This window comes from Ictalurus punctatus, chromosome 11 (assembly GCF_001660625.3).
Source record: "Ictalurus punctatus breed USDA103 chromosome 11, Coco_2.0, whole genome shotgun sequence".
NCBI classification, from domain to species: Eukaryota; Metazoa; Chordata; class Actinopteri; order Siluriformes; family Ictaluridae; genus Ictalurus; species Ictalurus punctatus.
This window is the reverse complement of record NC_030426.2, coordinates 3,917,413-3,940,572: the sequence shown is the minus strand read 5'-3', so window position 1 is coordinate 3,940,572 and position 23,160 is coordinate 3,917,413. Positions and strand designations below refer to the sequence as shown.

At 38.3% G+C, this 23,160-nt stretch overlaps 1 protein-coding gene across 8 annotated transcripts in view; it reads right to left on the bottom strand.

The window, feature by feature from the left end:
- foxp1b (forkhead box P1b) overlaps positions 1-23,160 on the bottom strand; it is a 185,988-nt gene that overhangs the window by 115,955 nt on the left and 46,873 nt on the right. For 5 of the 8 annotated variants that reach the window (XM_017479637.3, XM_017479631.3, XM_017479634.3 and 2 more), the window contains one exon: positions 10,415-10,482. The exons of 1 other annotated variant lie outside the window; for it this stretch is intronic. The gene's annotated coding sequence lies outside the window, so the exon portion shown is untranslated. Of the gene's footprint in view, positions 1-10,414; positions 10,483-17,539; positions 18,003-23,160 lie in introns of those variants that run through there. 2 more of the 8 variants (XM_017479633.3, XM_017479635.3) reach the window with 2 other exon arrangements.

Genomic DNA, 23,160 nt, shown 5'->3' with positions numbered 1-23,160 from the left:
CTGTACTCTTGTTCGAAACGAAGAGGGCTTTGGCTGAACGTGCGTTGTGATGAGGTCACGTGATGCGCCTTGGCCCAAATCTGCGGTAGATTTGGAAAACAGCAAGCTCCTCTGAACATTGCGGAGTTTGCTTGATTTTGTACAAAACCGTTCACAATTTACAGCCCATGTTCTATGTATTTATTGTCCTGCGTACTGTTCTGTGTCGGAGAAACCACATTTCGTTCCGATGTATATGAGCTATACAGAGGAATGCCGATAAGACCCCACTTGATTTGACTTGACCTGACCGAGGGATACAGGGTTGAATTAGGTGACAACCCAAAAGAATACAGTTTTCAGTCTGACGTGACCTTTTCTGGTACTAAGCAACAAATAAACTCTAGAATTATAACATTCTGGTTTTCATTTGTATTTTAGATTTTGGACTTGACTTCTGTGGAGATGCTCAAGAAGGTCAGACGATACATTAAGAGCCATGGGGGGGGGGGGGGGCAGGGGGGGTAAACTTCTGAACAGGATGATCGGTGTAAATTGTTATTATTTTGTCTTCTTTGAGACATGTAACTATCATATTATTTATCATTAGGATCTTTGGACAAAATAGTAACAATTTACACCGATCATCCTGTTCAAAAGTTTACCCCCCCCTGTGAATGTTTGCACCTCATGTAATAGTCGTGTACGAGTCCCTCAGTCGTCCTCAGTGTGAAAAGATGGATCTGGACATCATATAGTCGCTGTTGGAAAAGGCTGAAATATGCAGAAGATGCTGGAAAAGTAAACAACGTGCCGGACCTGGAGGATTTTTCTGAAGAACAGTTTAACTGCTCAGGACGAACAAGCGACTCGTGAACAACTCTCACAAAACATAAACACAGTCGTTGATCATCCAGGTAACGACACACAGGATTAAGAATCAAGGGTGTGTAAACTTTTGAACGGGGTAGTTTTTTATAAATTCAGCTGTTATCTTGTGGACTACATGTAAACATCTGTTATGTGAAATAAGTAAATAGTTAGAACTGAATAAAAAACATGGGGTTTTTACGATCCCTCTTATTTTGTTAAGAGTATTAAGATTTAGCAGATTCTGCAAGGGGCGTGCAAACTTTTGGGCACAACTGTACATAAATAAAAGGAAATAATAATGATTCTGAAAGATTCTCTGTGCTGTTTTTTTTCCTTATTAAAAACCGTCAGTTTAACAGAATGGAGAAGATTCATACCACTCTAACCAAGTAAGGTGTGTGTGTGTGTGTGTGTGTGTGTGTGTGTGTGTGTGTGTGTGTGTGTAGACAGTTGGAAGGAGGCTGGTAGTGAATAAACATGGTGGTTAGGAAAGCATTATTTTAATTCTGTCTCGCCACAAAATCCAAGAGGACATGAGAAAGAACACAAAGGCATATTATCATTTCCTAAACACACACAGTCACATGAATATCCACACCGTTTTACGCGTACGCCAGGAGCAGCGTACAGTACGCGTGGCGTAAACTTCGTCATCAGCAGACTACGCGCGCCGCCCCATTTTTCTAACCAGGTCGCACTTGCGCATTTAACTCTATTGCACTGTTTAGTTGTTCCACAAGGTGGCAACAGTGACCCAGGGCCGTTGATTCTCAAGGTAGTTGAAGAATAAATGGAAGAGACGGAAACGAGTGCAGGTGAGAAAGTACTCGCGTTTGTATAATTCTAGCCTTAAAGAGTGTAAGAGTATATTGAAGAGTGTAAGAGTATATTGAAGAGTATAAGAGTATATTGAAGAGTATACTGAAGAGTATAAGAGTATACTGAAGAGTATAAGAGTATACTGAAGAGTATAAGAGTATACTGAAGACTATAAGAGTATACTGAAGAGTATAAGAGTATATTGAAGAGTATAAGAGTATATTGAAGAGTATAAGAGTATACTGAAGAGTATAAGAGTATACTGAAGACTATAAGAGTATACTGAAGAGTATAAGAGTATATTGAAGAGTATAAGAGTATATTGAAGAGTATAAGAGTATATTGAAGAGTATAAGAGTATATTGAAGAGTATAAGAGTATATTGAAGAGTATATTGAAGAGTATACTGAAGAGTATAAGAGTATACTGAAGAGTATGAGTATATTGAAGAGTATAAGAGTATATTGAAGAGTATAAGAGTATACTGAAGAGTATAAGAGTATATTGAAGAGTATAAGAGTATATTGAAGAGTATAAGAGTATACTGAAGAGTATAAGAGTATACTGAAGAGTATAAGTATATTGAAGAGTATAAGAGTATATTGAAGAGTATAAGAGTATACTGAAGAGTATAAGAGTATATTGAAGAGTATAAGAGTATATTGAAGAGTATAAGTATATTGAAGAGTATAAGAGTATACTGAAGAGTATAAGAGTATACTGAAGAGTATGCGTATATTGAAGAGTATAAGAGTATATTGAAGAGTATAAGAGTATACTGAAGAGTATAAGAGTATATTGAAGAGTATAAGAGTATATTGAAGAGTATAAGAGTATACTGAAGAGTATAAGAGTATACTGAAGAGTATAAGTATATTGAAGAGTATAAGAGTATACTGAAGAGTATAAGAGTATACTGAAGAGTATGCGTATATTGAAGAGTATAAGAGTATATTGAAGAGTATAAGAGTATATTGAAGAGTATACTGAAGAGTATGAGTATATTGAAGAGTATAAGAGTATATTGAAGAGTATATTGAAGAGTATATTGAAGAGTATAAGAGTATATTGAAGAGTATAAGAGTATATTGAAGAGTATTAAGAGTATACTGAAGAGTATAAGAGTATACTGAAGAGTATGAGTATATTGAAGAGTATAAGAGTATATTGAAGAGTATAAGAGTATATTGAAGAGTATAAGAGTATATTGAAGAGTATACTGAAGAGTATGAGTATATTGAAGAGTATAAGAGTATATTGAAGAGTATACTGAAGAGTATGAGTATATTGAAGAGTATAAGAGTATATTGAAGAGTATAAGAGTATATTGAAGAGTTATAAGAGTATATTGAAGAGTATAAGAGTATATTGAAGAGTATATTGAAGAGTATAAGAGTATACTGAAGAGTATGAGTATATGAAGAGTATAAGAGTATATTGAAGAGTATAAGAGTATATTGAAGAGTATAAGAGTATATTGAAGAGTATAAGAGTATATTGAAGAGTATATTGAAGAGTATATTGAAGAGTATAAGAGTATATTGAAGAGTATAAGAGTATATTGAAGAGTATAAGAGTATATTGAAGAGTATATTGAAGAGTATATTGAAGAGTATAAGAGTATATTGAAGAGTATAAGAGTATATTGAAGAGTATAAGAGTATATTGAAGAGTATAAGAGTATATTGAAGAGTATAAGAGTATATTGAAGAGTATAAGAGTATATTGAAGAGTATAAGAGTATATTGAAGAGTATAAGAGTATATTGAAGAGTATAAGAGTATATTGAAGAGTATAAGAGTATATTGAAGAGTATATGAAGAGTATAAGAGTATACTTGAAGAGTATAAGAGTATATTGAAGAGTATAAGAGTATATTGAAGAGTATAAGAGTATATTGAAGAGTATAAGAGTATATTGAAGAGTATAAGAGTATATTGAAGAGTATAAGAGTATATTGAAGAGTATAAGAGTATATTGAAGAGTATAAGAGTATATTGAAGAGTATAAGAGTATATTGAAGAGTATAAGAGTATATTGAAGAGTATAAGAGTATATTGAAGAGTATAAGAGTATATTGAAGAGTATAAGAGTATATTGAAGAGTATAAGAGTATATTGAAGAGTATAAGAGTATATTGAAGAGTATAAGAGTATATTGAAGAGTATAAGAGTATATTGAAGAGTATAAGAGTATATTGAAGAGTATAAGAGTATATTGAAGAGTATAAGAGTATATTGAAGAGTATAAGAGTATATTGAAGAGTATAAGAGTATATTGAAGAGTATAAGAGTATATTGAAGAGTATAAGAGTATATTGAAGAGTATAAGAGTATATTGAAGAGTATAAGAGTATATTGAAGAGTATAAGAGTATATTGAAGAGTATAAGAGTATATTGAAGAGTATAAGAGTATATTGAAGAGTATAAGAGTATATTGAAGAGTATAAGAGTATATTGAAGAGTATAAGAGTATATTGAAGAGTATATGAAGAGTATATTGAAGAGTATAAGAGTATATTGAAGAGTATAAGAGTATATTGAAGAGTATAAGAGTATATTGAAGAGTATATGAAGAGTATATTGAAGAGTATAAGAGTATATTGAAGAGTATAAGAGTATATTGAAGAGTATAAGAGTATATTGAAGAGTATACTGAAGAGTATAAGAGTATATTGAAGAGTATAAGAGTATATTGAAGAGTATAAGAGTATATTGAAGAGTATAAGAGTATATTGAAGAGTATATTGAAGAGTATAAGAGTATATTGAAGAGTATAAGAGTATATTGAAGAGTATAAGAGTATATTGAAGAGTATAAGAGTATATTGAAGAGTATAAGAGTATATTGAAGAGTATAAGAGTATATTGAAGAGTATAAGAGTATATTGAAGAGTATAAGAGTATATTGAAGAGTATATTGAAGAGTATATTGAAGAGTATAAGAGTATATTGAAGAGTATAAGAGTATATTGAAGAGTATAAGAGTATATTGAAGAGTATATTGAAGAGTATAAGAGTATATTGAAGAGTATAAGAGTATATTGAAGAGTATAAGAGTATATTGAAGAGTATAAGAGTATATTGAAGAGTATACTGAAGAGTATAAGAGTATATTGAAGAGTATAAGAGTATATTGAAGAGTATAAGAGTATATTGAAGAGTATAAGAGTATATTGAAGAGTATAAGAGTATATTGAAGAGTATAAGAGTATATTGAAGAGTATAAGAGTATATTGAAGAGTATAAGAGTATATTGAAGAGTATAAGAGTATATTGAAGAGTATAAGAGTATATTGAAGAGTATAAGAGTATATTGAAGAGTATAAGAGTATATTGAAGAGTATACTGAAGAGTATAAGAGTATATTGAAGAGTATAAGAGTATATTGAAGAGTATAAGAGTATATTGAAGAGTATAAGAGTATATTGAAGAGTATATTGAAGAGTATATTGAAGAGTATAAGAGTATATTGAAGAGTATAAGAGTATATTGAAGAGTATAAGAGTATATTGAAGAGTATAAGAGTATATTGAAGAGTATAAGAGTATATTGAAGAGTATATTGAAGAGTATATTGAAGAGTATATTGAAGAGTATAAGAGTATATTGAAGAGTATAAGAGTATATTGAAGAGTATAAGAGTATATTGAAGAGTATAAGAGTATATTGAAGAGTATAAGAGTATATTGAAGAGTATATGAAGAGTATAAGAGTATATTGAAGAGTATAAGAGTATATTGAAGAGTATAAGAGTATATTGAAGAGTATAAGAGTATATTGAAGAGTATAAGAGTATATTGAAGAGTATATTGAAGAGTATAAGAGTATATTGAAGAGTATAAGAGTATATTGAAGAGTATAAGAGTATATGAAGAGTATATGAAGAGTATAAGAGTATATTGAAGAGTATAAGAGTATATTGAAGAGTATAAGAGTATATTGAAGAGTATAAGAGTATATTGAAGAGTATAAGAGTATATTGAAGAGTATACTTGAAGAGTATAAAGTATATTGAAGAGTATAAGAGTATATTGAAGAGTATAAGAGTATATGAAGAGTATAAGAGTATATTGAAGAGTATAAGAGTATATTAAGAGTATATGAAGAGTATAAGAGTATATTGAAGAGTATAAGAGTATATTGAAGAGTATAAGAGTATATTGAAGAGTATACTGAAGAGTATAACAGTATATTGAAGAGTATAAGAGTATATTGAAGAGTATAAGAGTATATTGAAGAGTATAAGAGTATATTGAAGAGTATATTGAAGAGTATATTGAAGAGTATAAGAGTATATTGAAGAGTATAAGAGTATATTGAAGAGTATAAGAGTATATTGAAGAGTATAAGAGTATACTGAAGAGTATAAGAGTATATTGAAGAGTATATTGAAGAGTATATTGAAGAGTATATTGAAGAGTATAAGAGTATATTGAAGAGTATATTGAAGAGTATATTGAAGAGTATAAGAGTATATTGAAGAGTATAAGAGTATATTGAAGAGTATAAGAGTATATTGAAGAGTATACTGAAGAGTATAAGAGTATATTGAAGAGTATAAGAGTATATTGAAGAGTATAAGAGTATATTGAAGAGTATAAGAGTATATTGAAGAGTATATTGAAGAGTATAAGAGTATATTGAAGAGTATAAGAGTATATTGAAGAGTATAAGAGTATATTGAAGAGTATAAGAGTATATTGAAGAGTATAAGAGTATATTGAAGAGTATAAGAGTATATTGAAGAGTATAAGAGTATATTGAAGAGTATAAGAGTATATTGAAGAGTATACTGAAGAGTATAAGAGTATATTGAAGAGTATAAGAGTATATTGAAGAGTATACTGAAGAGTATAATAGTATATTGAAGAGTATAAGAGTATATTGAAGAGTATAAGAGTATATTGAAGAGTATAAGAGTATATTGAAGAGTATAAGAGTATATTGAAGAGTATAAGAGTATACTGAAGAGTATAAGAGTATATTGAAGAGTATAAGAGTATATTGAAGAGTATAAGAGTATATTGAAGAGTATACTGAAGAGTATAAGAGTATATTGAAGAGTATAAGAGTATATTGAAGAGTATACTGAAGAGTATAATAGTATATTGAAGAGTATAAGAGTATATTGAAGAGTATAAGAGTATATTGAAGAGTATATTGAAGAGTATAAGAGTATATTGAAGAGTATAAGAGTATATTGAAGAGTATAAGAGTATATTGAAGAGTATAAGAGTATACTGAAGAGTATAAGAGTATATTGAAGAGTATATTGAAGAGTATATTGAAGAGTATATTGAAGAGTATAAGAGTATATTGAAGAGTATATTGAAGAGTATATTGAAGAGTATAAGAGTATATTGAAGAGTATAAGAGTATATTGAAGAGTATAAGAGTATATTGAAGAGTATATTGAAGAGTATAAGAGTATATTGAAGAGTATAAGAGTATATTGAAGAGTATACTGAAGAGTATAAGAGTATATTGAAGAGTATAAGAGTATATTGAAGAGTATAAGAGTATATTGAAGAGTATAAGAGTATATTGAAGAGTATAAGAGTATATTGAAGAGTATAAGAGTATATTGAAGAGTATAAGAGTATATTGAAGAGTATAAGAGTATATTGAAGAGTGTAAGAGTATACTGAAGAGTATAAGAGTATATTGAAGAGTATAAGAGTATATTGAAGAGTATAAGAGTATATTGAAGAGTATACTGAAGAGTATAAGAGTATATTGAAGAGTATAAGAGTATATTGAAGAGTATACTGAAGAGTATAATAGTATATTGAAGAGTATAAGAGTATATTGAAGAGTATAAGAGTATATTGAAGAGTATATTGAAGAGTATAAGAGTATATTGAAGAGTATAAGAGTATATTGAAGAGTATAAGAGTATATTGAAGAGTATAAGAGTATATTGAAGAGTATAAGAGTATATTGAAGAGTGTAAGAGTATACTGAAGAGTATAAGAGTATATTGAAGAGTATAAGAGTATATTGAAGAGTATAAGAGTATATTGAAGAGTATAAGAGTATATTGAAGAGTATAAGAGTATATTGAAGAGTGTAAGAGTATACTGAAGAGTATAAGAGTATATTGAAGAGTATAAGAGTATACTGAAGAGTATAAGAGTATATTGAAGAGTATAAGAGTATATTGAAGAGTATAAGAGTATATTGAAGAGTATAAGAGTATATTGAAGAGTATAAGAGTATATTGAAGAGTATAAGAGTATATTGAAGAGTATAAGAGTATATTGAAGAGTATACTGAAGAGTATAAGAGTATATTGAAGAGTATAAGAGTATATTGAAGAGTATACTGAAGAGTATAAGAGTATATTGAAGAGTATAAGAGTATATTGAAGAGTATAAGAGTATATTGAAGAGTATATTGAAGAGTATAAGAGTATATTGAAGAGTATAAGAGTATATTGAAGAGTGTAAGAGTATACTGAAGAGTATAAGAGTATACTGAAGAGTATAAGAGTATACTGAAGAGTATAAGAGTATATTGAAGAGTATAAGAGTATATTGAAGAGTATAAGAGTATACTGAAGAGTATAAGAGTATACTGAAGAGTATGAGTATATTGAAGAGTATAAGAGTATACTGAAGAGTATAAGAGTATATTGAAGAGTATAAGAGTATATTGAAGAGTATAAGAGTATACTGAAGAGTATAAGAGTATACTGAAGAGTATAAGAGTATACTGAAGAGTATGAGTATATTGAAGAGTATAAGAGTATATTGAAGAGTATAAGAGTATATTGAAGCGTATAAGAGTATATTGAAGCGTATAAGAGTATATTGAAGCGTATAAGAGTATGTTAAAGAGTATACGAGAATATTAAAGTGTATATGGGTGCTAATCGTGGTGAGAGATCGCCCAAGCATTTGTTCTTCGTGTTGTGATTCTTCTTCGTTGTCGTCCTTCACACCAGAAGACCTGCTTTACTGCTCTGTACTGACTCTTGTAGGCCAGGAGGGGTAGTGCAAGTTGCCGTAATGCGCATGCGTCGACCGCCTGTGTACGCGTACATGTCAAATGGAGTACACTTTGAAAGGCTATGCGTACGGATTTAAAAAAAAACAACAAAAAAAAAACATTGTATACCAGAGGCACTCCGTCATGTTTTCTTTAGTACTTCCCTCCACTTTCCTGGAAGCTGTTCCTCTAAACACTCGCACATGTTGATCCTACAGGAATATTCCGAAGCTATGCAGAGCAGAATAAACCTGTATCTTTGATAAATCAACCCAATTTGCTCTTGCACTACACAGAAGTTGGTCTCTGCCACAACCCAAACACACTTCATGAATCTCTCTCCATTTCCATATGTGAGCTGCACTAGAATAAAAGAAAGAGAAGAATAAAAAGGGGATGGTACATGTGTGTGTGTGCGTGGAGGTACAGTCCCCTGCTCCAGCGACAGATTTCCTCCTCTTCAACTGTTGGCTTGAGTGAAAAAGGCGGGAAAAAAAAAAAAAAAAGCAGTGATTTATGGCTGTGCGTCTGAGCCGAACAAAGGCGCGTTTCCCGCCGACAGCTGATCTCCACGCCCTTCCGAAATGTTCGGTCCGTTTGTTTGTATAGGGAAGCTGGAAAGTCAGGTGGAGTGAATTACAATTAAGACAACTTGCTGGTGAGAAATGACGCGGTGAGAAAGAGAGGAGGGGAAGGGAAAAGGCGAACGAGTGCTGTGTAGTATTTCAGTATGTGGCTGAAAGCAGGAAAGGCGAGGGAGGCAGAGAGAGTGTGAGTGAGCAATAGAAAGAAAGAAAGCAGACTGCAAGAGGATGTAAGGGTGTGTGGAGATGTGTGTTTAAGAGTGAGCTCATGGGAAAGCATGGGAAGTCTAGTCCCTAGCCACCATGCTATACAAGACAGAGCACAGATACACAGACACACTCTGTGCCCCCTGGTGTGTGAGCACCCCCACCTCACCCCTTTGGCTCATTCCAGTCTGTCACTTGCTTGGGACTGTTCCATTTCGAGACATGTTGAGGGGGTCAGCTTTCAGCATTTTATATATAGGAGATAGAATATCGCAGCAATGCTGTTTTGGGGTCTGTTCAGGCTACATACTGAAATGTGCACAAACATTTAAAAAAAAAAAAAAAAAAGAAGAAGAAGAAGAAGAAGAAGAGGAAGACAGCTCTCTGTGTTGACTGTTTTATGTTTGTAAAAGGTGTCATTATTAACAACCATAACGCAAAGTTGGTTTACTGTCTCTATCGTTACTATCGTGGTTAAAAATAATACCTAGCTTATAAAATAAAATAAAATAAAAATATAAAAATGTAATCTATTCGTATTTCACTAAATTTCCCTATTTATTATGGGGTTGTTGGGGTTCTTGTGTTTTAATCGTACAAAAAGCAACTAGAAAAGCAAGCCGTGGAGGCCAGAAATGTCTTATGTTACGCTCTAAGCCTTGAAAACACAAGACGACCTCCCATTTATTCCTGTACTGGAGTAAAAAAAAAAAAAAAAACCCAACAAAACAAGCAAACTGCACCACGTTGCGTTATTCATTAGACAACAGGTTCTCATCCCTGCTCCTGGAGTACCACCTGTCCTGCACATGGTACTGCTTTTCCTGCACCAACACGCCACCTAATCAGAGCGGCGCGAACACTAAAATGTGCAAAGGAACCTGTGCATTAACCTAATTCAATACTCCACCTGCCCGTCCCTCACGAATCACTTCATGCTAATAAATAATCTTTTGTTTACCTTCTTCCAAGGACTCGCTTGCTTGAAGCTGTCTTCGGTTACAGCGCTTGGAGTTTAGCCGTCTCGTTCTGTGGGCAGACCAAACACAAACGAGTGTTTATGAATGAGTAATTACTGTGCGGAGCGTGAAAAAAGCCCATCAGTGATTCTGATATAACGGTGCGTGTGTGGTGGGGCCGGGACGCGTTAAAATCACGAGGTGGAGTGCAGTTACGGTCGTGAAGGAGGTATTTTCACACAGGGATTCGTCTCTCGGTCCGGAACGGAGTAGCGCTGCTTGTGCTTGGTTTAAAAATAAATAAATAAACATTTTAAAAAAGAAATATATATATATATATATATATATATATATATATATATATATATATATATATATATATATATATATATATATATATATATATATATATATATATGACCATCACATCAAAACAAAACACTGCACGAACTGGAGCTTTTTATTATCAATGTTGCGGCCTGTCTTTCCAAGAGAAACAAATCGATAAAAGTCTGAACAAAAGGACGTTGAAATGGTTTTTGAAGAAAGCACAGAGACACTCAGTCACACTGGAAGGAGATATAAAACTCTACAGGAGCAAAGAAACTTGTCTTGCTCTGACTTACACGTGTGTGTGCGCGCGTGTGTGTGTGAGGGTACTGTAAATTCACTGTCAGTGTGAGGTTTTACACTCACAACCTTTCACTAAGTACAATGAACAACAGCGCAATGATCTCACCCTGACAACACGTTAGCCACCGACATGTTACGGTATGAAACTGAGGCCTTTATCTACCGTGACATTTTACATAATATAGTCATAAGTTCATATCTAGGTCATTTGAAAACAAACTAGGAGACCAAAAAAAAAAAAATAATAAGCTGCTCGGAATAAAAAGATGCACCCCGGTGTTGGTGTCTTGTGATTCACAGAGGATGTGCACATCCACGCCTAATTCATATGCTAAAACACAGGATGCCTATAGGCCAGTGTCTGGGGGACATTTGAATAAAAGCATCAAAGCATATCCGAGTATGAAAAAGAATTTTGATCAGGTCTTTCAGTGTGTTCTCTCATGCAGTTTATATTTGGCATTCAAAGCGGCGGCCGGGCATTTGTGTCGGCCGATCGTGTTTATCGCAGGTGAAAAGGAAGGAGATCCAAACATGAGAGTCACAAGAGTTGACCGAGTTACAACAATCTGTTCAGTGGGCAGATTTAACCACAAACACGTGCGTCGTCGTCGCCCCCCCCCACACACACACACACGCCCCTTTTATTTTTTGCCACCTACCGCAGCGATGTTCTCCCTGTTCTTCCAATTCATCGAGCTCCAATTAATATATCATCACAGCTGTTGTAAATCAACAGGCCGCTGTGACACATGACAAATCTTTTCAGCTTAAAAAGCTAAACATCATTAATTCAAATCACCTGCTATGGCCTCTGGTGCTAAATGAGTTTACTGAAATGGCTCGTCATTCAATTTAGACAAATGTTCCCTCCTTCTAATCATAAGACCATTTTAGCTGAGGTAGGAGGAGATGGAGGAGGAGGAGGGGGGATGGGGGGGGGGGGGGGTACAGGAAGCATGACGGAGTTTTAGATGGCAGCTGTGCACGCGGCTGCATTTTCACCTTGTAGTCGAATTGCGTGGCTTGTAATAGCTAAACAGATAATTGTCGGAATTGAAAGTGGTGGGGCGCGTGGTAATGGCAGGTTTAAAGCAGCAGGGTGACCGTCGGCGAGGAGCGGGAATTTAAGCTCCTGTATGACGCCGGCTGATGGAGAACAAGAAGGACACGCACTTCCAGTGTGGCCAAGAAGCACGAGGGAGGGAAAGGAGGAGAGACAGGAGAGCCAGCTGAGAGAGTCGGGTCCTGTGGGTGTGTAATAGAGAAGGTAAAGCGAGAGGTCTAGCTAAATGAAGAGTGGAAAGAAGAGGGAAAATGAAGAACAGGGAGGAGCATGTGAACGGGCATGACTGTGAGGGTGTGGGGGTGTGTGTGGGGGTGTGTGTGCGGGGGTGTGTGTGTGTGTGTGTGTGTGTGTGTGTGTGTGTGTGTGTGAGAGCAAGACAGAATCACTTATGATGCATCTTGCAAATCAATTCTGATAATGAACTAAAATAAATAAATAGATAGACAGATAGACACAGATAGACAGAGATAGACAGACAGAGACAGATAGAGAGATAGACAGATAGAGAGACAGATAGAGAGATAAATAGACAGATAGATAGATAGATAGACAGACAGATAGATAGATAGACAGAGACAGATAGATAGACAGACAGAGACAGATAGATAGACAGACAGAGACAGATAGATAGACAGAGATAGAGAGACAGAGAGAGATAGACAGGTAGACAGAGACAGATAGACAGATAGAGAGATAAATAGATACACAGAGATAGATAGGCAGACAGACAGATAGATAGACCGAGATAGAGAGACAGACAGACAGATAGATAGACAGAGATAGAGCGATAGACAGTTAGACAGAGACTGATAGATAGACATAGATAGAGACAGACAGATAGACAGACAGAGACAGGTAGATAGACAGAGATAGAGAGACAGAGAGAGAGATAAATAGACAGATAGACAGAGATAGAGAGACAGACATAGAGACAGACAGGTAGATAGACAGAGATAGAGAGACAGATAGATAGACAGACAGAGACAGATAGATAGACAGAGATAGAGAGACAGACAGGTACTTAGAGACAGATAGATAGACAGAGATAGAGAGACAGATAGAGATAGACAGGTAGATAGAGACAGATAGATAGACAGAGATAGAGAGACAGATAGACAGGTAGACAGAGACGGATAGATAGACAGAGATAGAGAGACAGATAGAGATAGACAGGTAGATAGAGACAGATAGACAGGTAGACAGAGACGGATAGATAGACAGAGATAGATAGACAGAGATAGAGAGACAGACAGGTAGATAGAGACAGGTAGATAGACAGATTTTAGAATAAAATAATGCACTTTTACTTGTTTTTTATGCATAGGAAAATCAGCCGCAAGGGAACACACATCACTATGAGTCAAAACTGCACGAAACTGACAAAAATGCTGAGTATGTGCAATACGTTATCATGACTTTTATAACACACACCAACTTCTTTATTACTCACGCTAACAAGAATCTGAATATAACTGACCATTTTTTTTTTTAACCTTTAATATTTTTTCCCCTTCCAAGTCATGTTAATTAACTTTTTGTAGAAGGCATTTTTTTCGTTATATTATATATATATATATATATATACACACACACACACACACACACACACACACAGTATCTAAAAAACATCTAAGCAGCATGATGGGTTATTTTATCGTATCACACTTATATTCATTGGTTGCCAAGAATGTAACTGATCCCGTTCTAAAATGTAGGTATAGGATCGGTGCTTCACAGGCAACACACTAATGCAGGAAGTGCTGTGTGTTGCATTTCAAGTACCTTGACATGTAGAGCACACCTAGATGATTCTTAGAAATGTTGGTCTTTATGGTGTTCGTGGAAAGTTTTGAATGCCTTGATGATCTTAAACAACTCAAGTGAGAAATGCTTGTGTTTACAACGCATTGTTTTCACAGAACTACCAAATCCAGGAAGGTGCTAAACTGAAAATCTTCATCCAGTACTTTGGTCTGTTTCCGAAACACAGCTAAACGCTAGGCCCTGCAGTGACATCTAATCTAATCATGAAATAAAAATAAAAATAACAACAATCATCATCATCATCATCTGTCTTTTCAAAAGTGGGTGCATGGTGTACATACGCATGAATATTAACCATCTCTCTTTAAAAACCCAAATCCTGAAGAGGACCATCAGTGAAGGCCTACTCTTCAGCATCCACATTTACATCATCACAGTAGCCAAAACACACACTCCATGGATGGACTGGCACTCAGCGGGAGAAAAAAAAACAAGCTGATCGCATCAAAAAGGCCTCCACGGTCATTCTGAACGCCTCTTCAGTCGATCTAATGGACGTTCTCCTCCCTCACTTCACCAGCAACATAAGAGCGCATGAATATTTAGCGTCGAGTTAGGCCATTAATTGCTCGCGCACGCTTCAATCCCTGGCTACTTCTGGCCCGGGACGTTTGTGAACTGTCTGGCACTCATTAGCATATTAACTTATGCAAAACTTAATCACAGCCAATAGGCTGACCTGAGCTCCTCCCTCACGCGCAGGGCTCAAAACGTACGCTATTCAGAGGCACTGTTTCATAAATAATCCACCAGCAACACTTAGGGTGTACATCTTACATAGAGCGATTCGTTCAACGAAAGACGGGTCTAAATATCAAATTATACATAGTCATAAAGACTGATAGAAGAACAGAATTTGTGCCGTTTTCATTAAAGCGCACCTATTATGGTTTTGAAGCGTGCCTAATTTTGTTTTAAAGGTCTCCTACAATAGAGTTACATGCGTACAAGGTCAAAAACACTTTAATGTGCTCATAATTTAAATTGCAGCATTGCCCCCCCCCCCCCCCCCCCGTTCTAAACTCCTCTATCAGAGAGTATACTCTGCTCTGATTGGTCAGATGTCCCAGTCTGTTGTGATTGGTCTACTGCTATCAGCGTGTGTCAAAAAGGAAACGCCCACTACCGTAACGACTTTCAGCTCCGTCTGTTCGCGAGCAGCCGATGAATTAGCAGCCAACTGTTACAAACCTACGTAGGTTAGTACAGGAAGTAAAGTCTGGAATCACTAACGACTCGATTCAGCTGTTCAGAATCGGTTCGTTCTTTTGGGAGTCGATAACTCCGTTTGTCGCGCGCTTTGATTTTTGAAACTTTGCAGACTTTTTACATTCACAAACAGCTCGATAACACACTACATGAAAGGTCATATTTGAAAAACCATAACAGGTGCACTTTAAAAAAAATAAATAAATAAATAATAAAAAAAACAAACACGATGATGGGTAAGAACAAGGAAGGACTAGTGCACGGTGGTGGTCCTCGGCCCGGATGCGGACCAGCGAAAGGATTTCAGGGAATCGAACTACTTAGGAACCAGGCCGCGATGTGTTTAACACATACACCAGCTCGGCTTCGGTAGCACATCCTCCGGTGCGTCTGATTCAATCGGGTAGCTCATCGAAGCAGAAACTAAACTACAACGCTAAAGGCAATAGGTCAGAAAGTGAAGAATTTTCACACGCGCATATATATATATATACACACACACGTTTTCCATTTTATTCGCGCTTTCCGACTCGGAATGGGTTGACTTGGCTTGTTTAAAATAATAATAATAATAATAATAAAAATAAATAAATAGATTTAAAAAATCGACAACGAAAGCAGAATGTTTAAAAGATGATCGGCTGGATAAGTACCCGTCTATTCTCCGCTTCAACTTCAAAGCAGACGCGTCTCATCTGTTGAGTCTGTGGTGTTAGTCAAAATGGTAAAAACGAAGTGCCACTACAAAACAAAAAACGCAACCGCTTTGAACTGTCTTTGGCTATTTATAGACAGAAACTAATCGTTAATGGGTAAGCAGTAAAAGGTAACTGTTGTGATTCAGTCTCAGACAGTGTGACAGGTCGAACCGAGAGAGAGATAGAGAACGAGATAAAGAGAAAAAGTAAAGAATGAGAGAAACAAACTGAAAGTGAGTCAGGGATGGTGTGTGTGTGTGTGTGTGTGTAAGAGAGATCTATATTCACTTGGTCTGTATATGTGTGTGTGAGAGAGATCTATATTCACTCGGTCTGTATGTGTGTGTGTGTGTGTGTGCTTAAGGTGTGTGCGCATGATACTTTCCAAGCCACTGTCTCTGTTCTGAAATACAGGAAAGTTTAATGTGTGAGTCACTTTGAAACAAACACAACTGTTTACAAAAGACTGTCAAAATGGCTGAATGCACCAAAGACACACACGCACACACACTTACTACACAGACGCACGCTCCTGTTCTCACCACGGCCTCTCACACTCTCCCTCGCTCTCTAGAAACTTTATTAAGCAAGTATGAATGACGCCAGCCGGCTCGAGCTGGTAAACAAAAACACCCATCAATAAATCATATTTTCCCCCCTTCGGTCTTTAGCCTCGGCATTCCGGCATTGTGTCTCACGCCCACGTTTACAGTAAACAGGAGGGCTTTCTGACACGCAAACAGACACAAATACCAATTAAACCCATGCTCCGGTCAAGCCCGAGAGAGGCAGAAGTGCAGTCTGCTGAATGTCAGCCTGTCTGAGCCTGGAGATTTTTTCGAAGCTACCCTGCCTTTTTGCTGAGCTTAGAACAAAGTACACAGAGCGTCTACACGCACGCACGCACGCACACACACGCACACACAGCTGCCTTAATACCAAGGAAAAGGAATTTCACTCCTGTCCCAAAACAAACAAAGCTGTTGCATTTCTTTACACTACTCCGAAGTTAGCAGGACTGAATAGGGCATTATTCCACTCTGTCAGACAAACGCGTTTGAGTGAAATCATCCGAAAGGTAAAGGAAAAGCTAGCCTTCTTTTTGTGAGCAAGTGAACTGTGAGGATTTTTGCTCCCCCGGTGTGGACAACGGTCAGGCAAGGGTAGCTCTCGGTTCTCATGCAGTCATTCAAACTGTATGAAGGAAACACAGAGACAGAGAGAGAGAGAGAGAGAGAGAGAGAGAGAGAGAGAGAGTGTCTATGAGTAAAAGAGATGGAGAGGGAGACAGACAGAGAGAAACCCAGAGCCCAAAAGTATGAGAGAGAGGGGGGGGGGGGGGGGGGGGGGGTGTCCTACTGTATCAGGACAGATGTAGTCCTGTTCATAAACCCAAGACCTCATTGGGGTAAATAAATAAATAAATAAAAAGGAGACAAGCACACTATAGTCAGGTCAGATTTATGCAGCGGTAAAGTGAGCTCTGGGGGAACGCAAGTCAATAGGCTTTACAGTCTGAGCCATGATAGCACTACTTTACTCTGCCCACTGTTTAAACCTGCCACACACACGCACGCACACGCGCGCACACACACACACACACGATCGGCAGCTCAGCGGCAGACAAATCTCAATGAATGGCTGAGAGAAAGGAAAAAAGTCACAGAAAAAAGCAAGACGCCTCAGTAACTCACCCATGTACGTGGCAGAACCTTACGACTCAAACACTCCACACGTCACTTGTCCTGTAACTCAACCTAATCTTTTCGCATTTCCAGAAAGAAAAACTCTCCGAGTTGCAGTCTGGAACTCTGTAGCACAGATGACAGGAGTGTGTGAACACGGCAGCCTTTCCCATACACGCTCTCCGTCTCTCTTACACACATACTCGGTGTTTTTTTTTTTTCTTTTCTCTCTTTCCCCCTTCTCTCGCTCTCTCTTCACAGAGACTGGAGGTATGTGGTCTAAACACAACAAAAGCCAGAGCCAGAGCCCGAGATTAAATATGCAGGAAGAGGGCCCCCCCTTTGCATAAACACAAACACTCAGCAAATGAAGTGCTGGCAGAAGTCACGCTGCTGCTTGCTGGGACACTTCCTACCTGGGCCGCTCGGCATCGAGCAGTCCCAGACTGCGCTCGGAGTAGCTCTGCCTTACACCAGAACGTCTAGCTTAGAGAATAACATCGGCTTTTGCTGATTGGCACGGAGAAACCGAGAGCAAATTTTATCTGCTTACAATTACTACAATTAATAGGTAGCTGTTTTAGGCCTGAGCGAAGAGTTTAAGGATCAGCTCCCACATCCGCCTCCTAGTGGACAAGCCAGGAACACAAGTCAGCGGAGGGTGAAGTGAAGGACGTAAGCGGTTCATAAAAGAAAATAAGGGGTTCATAAAAGAATACACTCTTTGCCCTCTATTCTCTCTCTCTCTCTCTCTCTCTCTCTCTCTCTCTCTCTCTCTCTCCGGGAAGTGCCAGTCTTACTGTCTGAAATGCAGACAGAGGCTGAGCCCACATGAGCAAAGTCATGTGGAGAACTGAGTCTAGCCTTACACTCTCAAAGACACCTACTGATACACTTAGCCAGATGTCAACTGCAAAGCTCCCTCCACTGGAGCACGGAGACGGAGAGAAAGAAAGCAGAGCAAGAGCGAGGGAGTGGGGGCAGGAGAAAGAAAACCGAGTTAGTGAGAAAGAAAGATGAAAAAAATAAATAAATAAAGTGTTGGGGGAGCGAGATATCTGACGGATAGAGTGGGAGCATCAGAAAGAGCAGGAGAGAGTGAGAGAGATAGAGAAGGAGAGAGAGAGAGAGAAGGAGGCTCTCCTTAAAATAAACAGGGCGTCACGTTTCAAAGGCAAGGGGAGACACAGACATTCCATTGTTCAGGCCAATTATCAGAAGAAAATAACAACAGATGGTCTCAGAAAGGTCAAAGAAGGAGTGAGTGAGTGAGTGAATGAGTGAATAAATGAGAGAGAGAGAGAGAGAGAGAGAGAGAGAGAGGGAGCGAGCGCTGGAGAACAGATGATGAAATGTGAGAGTGAAGCAGTATGACTGGGGGTGGGTTCAATCTGAATGGTCGTAGGGCTCGATACGCCAGATGTGCACTCCTGTACAGGACCGTTAAACACGTCCACGCTCTCAGTCTGTCTCTGCTGCCTGCCAACAGCTGAATACCTCTGCCATCATCCTACCCCGGATATCTCACCCTGTTTCATCGTCACTTAGCTGCGTGATGATGTCAGAACTCGCGGCATGAAGTGCTGACCTGTTCGCTTCCGCGTGCGCAAGAATCTTTCATTATCGGTGCAAATACACGGCAGAGAATGCAGCTGCTCCTGTTTGGCTGAATTACAGACCAAGAAAACAGACATTAGGAAACATCCTGGGAGGGTTACACATCGAGGTTAGGACGTGCATGCAGATTTTCTTAAACGCGTCAATACTTGGAAGTTTACACGAAAAGCACAGAAAGTGCTGGCGTTTCTTCCCCCGGTGGGGGAGCTGCAGATTGTTTATCGTCTTAGCATCTTTTTTTTTTTTAAGTTGCAAGGACTAAATTGTCTGGAGCCCCGGCACATTCTGGATAAACGTGCGTGTGTTGGAGAGCCGGGGGGGCGGGGGGGGCTCCTCTCAGGACACTGAGATGTCTTCAGATTGTGGCGCACAAAATCTGCCCATCCTCTTCAGATGAGAGAAGGGCAGAAAGTTTTCGTTTCATTAACTCAAGACTAAAGCGTAATTATCTCCCAATGGACATTAATCACTTACACCAGGCTGGTGGAACTGAAAGAACGGGCTTTCCTCCTCACCCGTCTAAGTGACTCTACTGTCTCTCTCTCCCTCTCGCTGGATTGTGGGGGGTGCAGCTTTGAATTAGGTGTGCTGTAGAGCGTTAAAGTCTCTCTGTTATCCACCCTTACACTCTCACACGTGTCAGGGCAATGCCTTTCGCTCCAGCCTCCACAACGCACTATCGCTTTAACTTGACTAGCATTAGGTGTGATCGTTCTCTAGGTCAGTTTAAAAAAAATAAATAAAAAGGGAATAATCAGACACGGGTCCAATCCGAATCCAGTTCGACTGCAAATGTAGATCTCGCGCCTTTTAATCGCGTTAAACAGTATTTTCACAACAACAGAGCATGGATTATTGTGACACTGTGAGATTGGGAGGTAGCCAGAAGGTTTTCTATGTATGATTGTTCAAACGGCTAACAACTGTGTAAAAGCACTTCTAATGCTAACGTCACCTCCTCAGATGACAAACTCCCTCAAGGGTTTGCTGCATAGCAATAAGAAAGCCCTTGATTTAATTAGCTTATAAAAATAACTGCCATTAGCACTATCTAGTATGTGTGTGTGTGTGGGGGGGGGGGGGGGGGGGGGAGTGTTAGAGCACTACACTGAGAGAGAGAGAGAGAGAGAGAGAGAGAGAGAGAGGGGACAAAATATCTCACTTCTGGAAGTGGGAAGACAAAGCTGCAGCTATGATAAGGGAAGATCACGGGCCAAACGTCGAAACCGGGGTCGAGTTAATTAGACTATTGTCATTTTAATCAGGCCAGTTTCTCGGCTAGCCCTTCCTCAAAGAGCCAGGCAAGCGCTTTAAACGCCACGCTTAACACTACTTTAAGGGGTTCTGACTTACTTGTGTGTGTGTGTGTGTGTGTGTGTGTGTGTTTCCACAGCCTTGCTCGACTAATGAGGCGCAGCACAGAAACAAAGCCCCTGAAGTATCACCAGCGGAAACCCCTGCTCATTTCTCTGCTCGACTGAAAATCATTTAAATATCACATTTTTGAAATCATTCCTCATTCCCTGGCTATCTACTGATGAAAAGTAGCGCTTTATGCTTGGCTTAAGACCAGCGTTGTAATGCGATACTAGCTTAAGCAACGTACTGTTTGGGGGCTGATTAGGGAAATTTACCTGAAGCAAAATGTGCAGTCAGTTTTTTTGTTTGTTTTTTTTTTTTTGGGGGGGGGGGGGGGGGGCTGGCACAACACAGCTCTGCAGGACAAACACCAGTGGGAATGTACAGTAACTCCACATTAGAGCTGGAACATATGACACTGTGATATCAATGACAGGAGGAACGATGCCACGCTATGCTTTTCCTGACAAATCACAGATAGTTCAGTGTTTTTCATAAACAATCAGACGTTATAAAATGAAGACTGGATGCACACATTTAGCTCTGGATTTACTTTTAGCACTAAAATGTTGCACTGTTGCACGGGTTTTCCGTGTAAAGTAAGTTCTTTTCGGAGCCGTTAACAGATAAAAGTACTACCGGGCTCTTTTTTCGTGGATGATTGAGCGTCTTCTGTGGTGTACGGTAAAACTTGGACAGGATTTGTATCTTCCTGACTGTAATAAAGCGGAAACATTTAACAGCGTAAGAGTTCTGAAAGATAATGCCCACATACACTACTTCAGGTGCAAAAATAAGTGCACGCTTGCATGCAGTACATCAAGGCAATACAATAAGAGGTGAGTGAATGACTTGTGGTGTTTTTCCACATGTAGTCCACAAGATCCAAACCCAGTTCGCTTAAAGTGAAGCAGCCGAACGTGACCTCAGTCCTTTTGGTGTTCGCGATACAGGAGAACCCGGTTTGTTTGTTTGTTTTGGTCCTCTTCAGGAATGAAGCGATCTCGAGACCCTTTCTTGCTCACACCACGACATCATAAGAACTCCGACTCCAGCTCGCACCCAAAATGTCATCCGAGTCGTGTAGATTGTTCATCAACTGCGACATGCTGAAGAAGCCATTTCAGAAACCTTAAGATGCCACAAATCCACCATGAGATAAATAGCATACAAGTGGACGGCGTTCAAAACAACCGCAACCCTGCCAAGAAGTGGACATCCTCCTTAAATTTCCCCAGAGCCACTAGGAGAATGATAAGAGGTCAAAGTTCATCCAAAAATAATTCACAGATCTATAAACCTTGTTAGCTGCCTCTGAACAATGTAGTGCATAGATCAACAGGAATGGCACCTACGCAGGGACGACTGTGAAGTAGCCTAATTTGAAAAAACAAAAAAGAAGCCTGAGGAAGGCTGTTCTCTAGGTAGACACGTACAAACTGAACTCATTGGGCGCAGCATGCAATCACGATTATCAAGAAGATTTTTTTGAGAAGAACGTGAGCGGAAAAATGACCCTAAAAGCATTAGACCTTCACTAGACCTCACAGAGCTGGCCGAGTTTTGTAAATAATAACGGGGGCAATCCCTCCAGCAGGATGTCACAGACTGTCGATCGGTTATAGGGGTGTGGCGGTTACGCCGTGTGACGTTACCGCTGATACAGGTGGCGCCACGGTTCACTGACCGAAAAGGGTTACCGCACAAGGAATTGGTTCAAACCAAAAATAATGACCACACTGAAGGCTTCGAGAACGTCTACGCATATATGCGTAATAAACAGATAACTGCCGTTTTCCACCTCCATGTTGAGCTGGAGAGGAAACCCCTAAACTTCCCTCAGATGGGATCTAAATCCACAAAGATCGTTTTTCATCTCTTTATTCAACTCGATCCAAAAATAGGGATGAAAGAACAACGGCTCCAGACTCGTCCACGTCGGGACTGCTAGCAGATCCGTCGGTATGAACTGCTCCGCCACCCCATCAATATTTTAGCGAGCCTTAATATTAATCTGATCAGAAATTAACACCGTTCAATTATTCAAGGCACACAAATCAATTATTCAATAAAAAGAATGATCAGCTAATGAGGGAACGTCATACACCTCAAAAGATACCCCCCCCCCCCCCCCCAAATATATGGATGAAACATCATTTCATCCAGAAGAAATAATTACCATCCTCAGTACGAGTGCATCTGATTACCAAACCTGAAAATACCAATATGAAGCACATTTCTAAGAAGGTGGAATCTCTGAAAGAGAATTATACTTAGAAAGCTAAAAATAAAAAGAAACACCGAGGGTTTTTTTTTTTCCCTTTCACACAGAAAAATGCCCAAAAAGAGCTAATCTGTGCATCAGACAAACTTTCCTACAGTCTTAACGAGGCAGTAAAGCATCATACGCACTTTCATTTGCTATTGATGTCCTCCGTAAGAAGCGTAGATCGGACTGTTTCATCTCCAAATCAATCTGGCCTGCCACGAGCACTGCAGGGTTTACCTCATAGTCATCTATACCGCCTATACAGTACACACGTCCTACAGGAAAAGCTCTCTTTTTCATTTTAATCCACATCATTAAATCTCTCAAACTGGAATTTTAAATATGAATGGACGGTGCTGCTTGAAAGTTTGCGAACCCTTTAGAA